The following is an 8388-nucleotide window of genomic DNA, read 5'->3' on the forward strand; positions in this document are numbered from 1 at the left end:
AGAGGCAGAATTTCTAAATATGGCACAGGCATTGGTATTTCTGTTCCTTTTTGTCCCAGGAAAAAGGATAAAATATGGCAAGAGCTTGTGGGGAACTTATAAGAAGTGTTTAGAAGCGGAGAAAGGGTTTGAAAAGCAGATGAGCAGCTCAGGTCAGCCTGTGGCCAGTTTCCCAGCTTTAATGACATCCATTTCCCTTTCTGTGACTCCCATCTTTCAGGTCTTGGCCCAGAATTTGGAGGTGTCCACCCCAAGGGGCCTGGAAAGATTCTTGGAATGCCCAGTTATTAGGTAGGGATTTAAGGAGGTTCCTCCTCCCCCAATAGAGTTTTCTTTAGAAGCAAATGACCCCAGGAAGGTTAATGAGCTTATTGATCACACATGGACTAGATTAATCAAATCTCTCCTCCCAGCACCAAACCTGCGCTTGAGTCTAGCAGTGTCCCAACCTGGAGAAGTCGGTCTCTTTACCTGTACAATGACACGCAGACTTGTGAGGAAAACACTATGAACAACGCATACAAATGAACTGTTGGCGGAGATAAGCTGCAGTGAATAGATGGGTCTTTAGATTGGCCAGGGAGGAAGGGAGAGAAGCTTGTAGCCCGCAGTCCCTGGATGGGATGGGAATGGGGGGATGCTAATACTGGGGTGTTCTGCCCGAACTGAGGTCCATTTCGGGGGAAGGGATGGTACAGGGACAAGTGACCAACAGACATTTAATTTTGCTTAGAACTAGCCTCCGCCTCTACCCCTCATGCACTTTTGGACACTTCCTCTCCTCAGTTTTCCTGTATTATTACTTTCTTGCTCAGGGAAGCTCACTGGTGAAGTGGATAGGGCCCCAGGCTTGGAATAAGGAAGACTCATCTTCATGAGTTCGAATCTGGCTTCAGACACTTCCTAGCTGTGTGACCCTGAGTAAGTCACTTAACCCCGTTGGCTCAGTTTCCTCACCTGTAAAATAAGCTGGAGAATGAAATGGCCAACCATTCCAGTGTCTTTACCGAGAAAACCCCAAAATGGGGTCACAAAGAGTCAAACATGACTGAGAACAACTGAACAAAATTATTCTCTTGCAGTAAATTAATTTCCTCAGCAGAAGATGACCAACCTCACTGTGGCGAAGAAACATCTACCCTCAGGCTTAACATTCGTGATTAGAGTTTTCAGGTGGGGCCCCAGCAATGCTCACTTCCACTCCCGACTCCATTCTTCTCCTTATCCTTCAGTGGGTACCTTTTCTCCATCCCCTGGCCTTTTCAAGCCCCCTTTCTGTAGAGTCTTCCTTCATTAGACAATGAAGACATGGGAATAGCAGTGCCCACCCAACCTGTGACCATCAGCTACAGCTACTGGCCATTTGCCACTCACCTCTAGGCAGGAGCTGTGGGAATGGCAGCACCCCCTCCCAAGACCACTAGTCCCACTTCCCACCCAGCTCTTATAGCCACCAACCACAGAAACAACCCTGGTAGAAATGGGGCCACCCACAAGATAAATAATGCAGTCTAAAAGCCTAAGGAATGAGCCAGGCAAGCCAAGCTACCAGCAACTTGACCATCAAACTATGCCCTCATCCACACCTCGGCAGAGAAAGCCTAGGATGCTGGACCCAAGAGCCTCAGGAATAGGAAGGCTTCCAGGACCTTGTCTATAGCCATCATGTTGGGGATGCAGCCTGGCAACTGCCCCTACAGGTGCTATAACCTCCTCAACCTTTCTTGGACCATCCTGCCCCTGGTAGGAGCTCTAGGGCAAAGTGTGTGCACATTTTTGGAGTTCAGAATGCCATTGTTTCCTCAAAAGGTTAGATGTAATTCACGATTCCACCAGCAGTGTCATAGCACAGTTCCTGTTTTGCCACAGCTGAGCTAGCATTGAATTTGGCTTTTTCTTATTTTTGTCAGATGGATGGGCATGAGGTGGAATTCTTTATGGTCAAGTTCAGCTCTCTAAGCTGAACGCTTAAATTTGGGACCCTCGGTTTAATAAACTCCTTTCATCTTAGGTGGAAAAAATTTCTAATGAAAGGTTTTGAACATTTTTATGTAGTTACTGATCATTTATAATTCTTTTAGGAATTGCTTTGACAGGTTCAAATCTGGCCTCAGACATTTTCTAGTTGGGTGACCCTGGGAAAGTCACTTAACCCCCATTGCTTAGCCCTTACTGCTCTTCTGCCTCAGAACCAATACACAGTATCGGTTCCAAGATGGAATGTCAGGATTTAAGGAGGAAAAAAAGAAGAATGGCTTCTTTATATTGTAGCCCTGAATTGGAAAATTGTTTGCTTTATGAATATGTCAGTTCCTTGTGCCTTTTGGATGCCAGACTTATCAGAAATGTTTGATACAAAGGCTTTATGGGAAAGAGATGGGAATGGCTCCAGGGAGCTGGGTAGCTCAATGGATTGAGAACCAAGCCTAGAGATCCTGGGTTCAAATCTTTTTTTTTTAAATTAATTTTTTATTTTTAGAAAAATTTTCCATGGTTACATAATTCATGTTTTTACTTTACCCTTCACCCTCCCAATCCCCCCCTCCTAACCTCCCATAGCCAATTCACATTTCCACTGGTTTTAACATGTGTGGTCAGTCAAGACTTATTTACATATTGTTGATAGTTACATTGGTGTGGTCTTTTCAGGTCTACATCCCCAATCATGTCCTCATCAACCCAAGTGTTCAAGCAGCTGCTTTTCTTCTGTGTTTCCTCTCCTGTAGTTCTTTCTCTGAATGTGGGTAGCGTTCTTTTCCATAAATCCCTCAGAATTATCCTGGGTCATTGCATTGCTGCTGGTACAGAAGTCCATTACATTCAATTTTACCATAGTATATCAGTCTCTGTGTACAGTGTTCTTCTGGCTCTGCTCCTTTCACTCTGTATCAATTCCTGGAGGTAATGATTCCAAGATGGAAGGTCAAGGTTTAAAAAAAAGAGAGATGGGAATGGTCCCCTAAAAAAATAGCTGATCAACATGACAGCAAAGGAAAGTAATAAATGTTGGAGGGGATGTGGTAAAATAGGAATATTAATGCATTGCTGGTGGAGTTGTGAATTGATCCAACCATTCTGGATGGCAATTTGGAACTATGCTCTAAGGCAGTGGTTCCCAAAGTGGGCGTCACTGCCCCCTGGTGGGTGCTACAGGGATGGGGGGGGCAGTGATGGCCACAGGTGCATTTGGGGGCAATGAATAAGGGGTGGTGATGGTATGTGACAGGGGGCGCTAAGTAATATTTTTTCTGGAAAGGGGGTAGTAGGCCAAAAAAGTTTGGGAACCACTGCAAGGTCTTTAAAAGACCATCTGCTTTTTGATCCAGCCATAGCACTGCTTGGTTTATACCCCAAAGAGATAATAAGGGGAAAGACTTGCACAAAAATATTTATAGCCTCGCCCTTTGTGGTGGCAAAAAATTGGAAAATGAGGAAATGTCCTTCAATCGGGAAATGGCTGAACAACTTGTGGTATCTGTTGGTGATGGAATACTATTGTGCTCAAAGGAATAAAGAACTGGAGGAATTCCATGTGAACTAGAATGAGATCCAGGAACTGGTGCAGAGTGAAAGGAGCAGATCCAGGAGAATGTTGTACACAGAGACGGATACACTGTGGTACAATCAAACATAACGGACTTCTCTGCTAGCAGCAGTGCAATGACCCAGGACATTTCTGAGGGACTTATGAGAAAGAAAACCACCCACATCCAGAGAAAGAACTGTGGGAGTAGAAACACAGAAGATAAACAACTGCTTGATCACATGATTCAATGGGGATATGATTGGAGATGTAGACTCTAAACCAGGGGTCGGCAATGTATGGCTCTCAAGCCATATCTGGCTCTTTTGAGGGCCAGATATGGCTCTTTCTGCAGGAGCCATAAAGTCAATTTTTTTCAGGCACTGTTACAGGAGTGCACACTGTGAGCACTGTACGGCTCTCACGAAATTACATTTTAAAAACTGTGGCGTTTATGGCTCTCACGGCCAAAAAGGTTGCCGACCCCTACTCTAAACGATCACTCTAGTGCAATTATCAATAATATGGAAATAGGTCTTGATCAATTATACATATTAAACCCAGTGGAATTGTGCGTTGGCTACTGGAGGGGGGTGGGAGGAGGGGAGGGAAAGAACATGAATCATGTAACCATGGAAAATTTTTCTTAATAAAATAAGATTTTAAAGTAAAAAAATAGCTGATCATTTAAAATTGTAATTGATATTTTTCTTAAAAATATTTAATCATGTATAAATGTAGAGTATATTTTTCCATCTTATTCATGGTGATTCTGCTGTAGGATCCTATTGTAAGTATGGTCTATAAACAGAGCACTTCTTTCGTAATAATTCATGTGATCTCTTTGTGAAAATCTTCTCAAATAACATAGACTTCTTTTTTGCCAGAATCACCCATCAGCACAATTGGGTGTACAGGGGAATTTCAAATAAGTAGGATAACTTCCTTTTAGGATTCTCTGATGCTACCGAAGCTATAATTCACACTGTTAGGAACTGAAAGAAATAACATAGCTCCTAAAGGATATAATTTACTTTGTAACTACCCCAGAGGAACTAAGACAGGAGGAAAACTAGATAGGATAGATAGCAATATCTATAGATATTATAGAATGGAATATAAAATAGAAATAGAATATAAATATGAAAACTAAGATGGCCTTTTTCTTTTCATTGCAAGTTGGAAATTCAACATAGTCATTATTTCCTGGAACGAGGTGTAGCTTACACAGGCACTGTCCTCCTAACTCCCCACAAAGGTCACTTTCTGGTAGGAAATTCATAAGGGTCATAAATTTAGAAGATACCTAGAAATCATCTAGTCCAATCTTCTCATTTTGCAGATAAGGAAACTGAGGCCCAGGGAGATCAAGTGATTTATCCAACATCCCTCAGGGAGTTTCAGAGGTAGGATTTTAACTCAAGTCCTTTAACTTCAAAACCAGTGCTTTTTCTACTATGCCATCCTCACTTCAACTCCAGTACTTTCTGCCACTGTACCAACAAGGATTTTTGGTAGCATCTATGTAAGGGGCAAAGCTGGCCCTTCTTTAAGGAGCCCTTCCTTTTCTGTCTCTACATTCATTGTACCTTATGCTTTAACCTGCAGTGTCAGTGTTATCACAAGGGATCTTATGGTCAAAAACCTTTGCTTATCATCATCAGCTCCCATCCAGGGTTACACTTTTCCTTTTGCAATTTTCCATCTTGAGTTTCTTACTCTGAATGTTTATGATTGAGTGTGTGGATGAACACTCAGAGGAGCAGCTGGGTAATGTCTCTGTTGACATGCCTGACCTCTGCAGCTTGCTTCTTTAGAGGCCAATAAAACATGGACCTTATACCAAAGTCGTTCAGGCTGGGTGGAGGAAAGGCCACCAAGTGCCCTCCTGGGAGCTTACCTCCCTCTCTGGAATAGAGAGCCAAGCAATCTGGTTGGAGGAGCACAGGAAGAGTCTGAGACCCCAGCCTCTGCCTCTCTGCCCCAAGGACAGATCACCTGGGGCAAGCCATCCTCTTGGCCAACACCAAAGCAGATGCCTTCCTTGTTCCAAAAAACAAAGCCTAGGTCTACCTAAAGAATCCTAGAGAATTAACTAAAAAACTAGTGGAAATAATCAACAACTTTAGCAAAGTTGCAGGATACAAAATAAATGCACACAAATCATCAGCATTTCTATATATCTCCAATACATTCCAGCAGCAAGAGTTAGAAAAAGAAACACCATTTAAAATCACCCTAGACAATATAGAATATTTAGGAATCTATCTACCAAGACAAACACAGGAATTATGTGAACACAACTACAAAACACTTTCCATACAATTAAAACTAGATCCAAGTCACTTGACCCCCATTGCCCACCCTTACCAATCTTCCACCTATGAGACAATACACAGAAGTTAAGGGTTTAAACAAAAAGAAAAAAGAAAAAAGAAAAAAAAACTAGATCTAAAAAATTGGAAAAACACTGAGTGCTCATGGGTAGGACGAGCTAACATAATAAAAATGACCATTCTGCCCAAATTAATTTGCTTATTTAGTGCCATACCTATCAAACTACCAAGAAACTTTTTTTACTGAATTAGAAGAAAACTATAACAAAGTTCATTTGAAAGAACAAAAGATCAAGTATATTAAGAGAAATAATGGGGAAAATGTGAAGGAAGGTGGCCTAGCAGTACCAGATATTAAACTGTACTATAAAGCAGCAGTCATCAAAACAATATGGTACTGGATAAGAGACTGAAGGGAGGATCAGTGGAATAGACTTGGGATAAGTGACCCAGCAAGACAGTCTATGATAAACCCAGAGATCCCAGCTTTTAGAGCAAAAATCCACTATTTGACAAAAACTCCTGGGAAAATTGGAAACAGCATGGGAGAGATTAGGTTTTAGATCAACATCTCACACCCTACACCAAGATAAACTCAGAATGGGTGAATGACTTGAATATAAAGAAGGAAACTAAAGTAAATTAGGAGAACACAGAATAGTATACTTGTTAGATCTTTGGGAAAGGAAAGATTTTAAAACCAAGCAAGAGTTAGAAAAATTACAAAATGTAAAATAAATAATTTTGATTACATTAAATTAAAAAGGTTTTGTACAAATAAAACCAATGCAACCAAAATCAGAAGGGAAACAACAAACTTGGAAAAAAATCTTTATAACAAAAACCTCTGACAAAGGTCTAATTACTCAAATTTATAAGGAGCTAAATCAATTGTACAAAAAAATCAAGCCATTCCCCAATTGATAAATGGGCAAGGGACATGAATAGGCAATTTTCAGATAAAGAAATCAAAACTATCAATAAACACATGAGAAATGTTCTAAATCTCTAATAATTAGAGAAATGCAAATGAAAACAACTCTGAGGTACCACCTCACACCTAACAGATTGGCTAAAATGATAGAAGGGGAGAGTAATGAATGTTGGAGGGGATGTGGCAAAATTGGGACACTAATGCACTGCTGATGGATTTGTGAACTGATCCAACCATTCTGGCTGGCAATTTGGAACTATGCCCAAAGGGCTATAAAAGACTGTCTGCCCTTTGATCCAGCCATACCACTGCTGGGTTTGTACCCCAAAGAGATAATAAGGAAAAAGATTTGTACAAAAATATTTATAGCCCTCCTCTTTGTGGTGGCCAAAAATTGGGAAACGAGGGATATCCTTCAATTGGGGAATGGCTGAACAAATTGTGTTATCTGTTGGTAATGGAATACTACTGTGCTCAGAGGAATAATGAACTGGAGGAATTCTATGTGAACTGGAACAACTTCCAGGAATTGATGCAGAGTGAAAGGAAAGAACCTGGAGAACATTATACGCAGAGATTGATGCACTAGTACAATCCAATGTAATGGACTTCTCTACTAGCAGCAATGCAATGACCCAGGACAATTCTGAGAGACTTATGAGAAAGAAAACTATCCACATTCAGAGGAATGTAGAAACACAGAAGAAAACACAGCTGCTTGAACACTTGGGTCGATGAGGACATGATTGGGGATATTGACTCTAAACGATCACCCTAATACAAATATCAATAATATGGAAATAGGTCTTAATCAATGGCACATGTAAAACCCAGTGGAATTGCTCATTGGCTACAGGAGATAGGTGGGGGAGGGGGAGAACATGAATCTTGTAACCATGGAAAAATATTCTAAATTAATTAATTAAATAAAAATTTCTATTAAAAACAAAACAAAGCCTAGGCCATTCTCTTGGAGATATTCCATCCTAAGGTACTTGGTGTCCCAAACCAAGCAGAAAGGTTTACCGTTGGGGACATCAGGGAGGGTTGTGGTTCACTATGGGAGGGACTGGAAGGATCAGAAGCTTGTTTCTCTGAGTTCCCTCTTTTGACCTCTGAGCTCACACTTACCAGAGTAAGTGAGCACATACTATTTTGTTTTCCAAGCTTGAATGGTAGACTCAATGCTTTGTTGAAGTCATCTTCCCCATTGCCTAGATGGACTCTTCCCCCAACCCAGGCAGGGAGGGAGGCAGTAGGGTTAAGAGATGCCATTTCTTTGGGATGGAGACACTTGCTTCCAGCTGCCATTTTCTTGCTACTATTCCCAAGCTGACAGCATCGAATTTATCCCTCTCTGTTCAAAAGTTCACTTCCTGTCCACTCCCCACATCCCATCCATTCCAAGGTAATCCAAGGCCAGAACCAGGACCATTTAGATCACTTTCTCTTTCCTGCTGGCATTCTTGGAAGAAACTGAGGCCTCTCTCTTTAGAGCATATGGACTCTGATGGGTTCATTGGACCACACCCTACACAGGAGTTGCCCTGGACTTTGTGCCCGACTGTCTTCTTGCTTGAGCAGCACAGGGCACC

This window comes from Gracilinanus agilis, chromosome 5 (genome assembly GCF_016433145.1).
Source record: "Gracilinanus agilis isolate LMUSP501 chromosome 5, AgileGrace, whole genome shotgun sequence".
Taxonomy (NCBI): Eukaryota; Metazoa; Chordata; class Mammalia; order Didelphimorphia; family Didelphidae; genus Gracilinanus; species Gracilinanus agilis.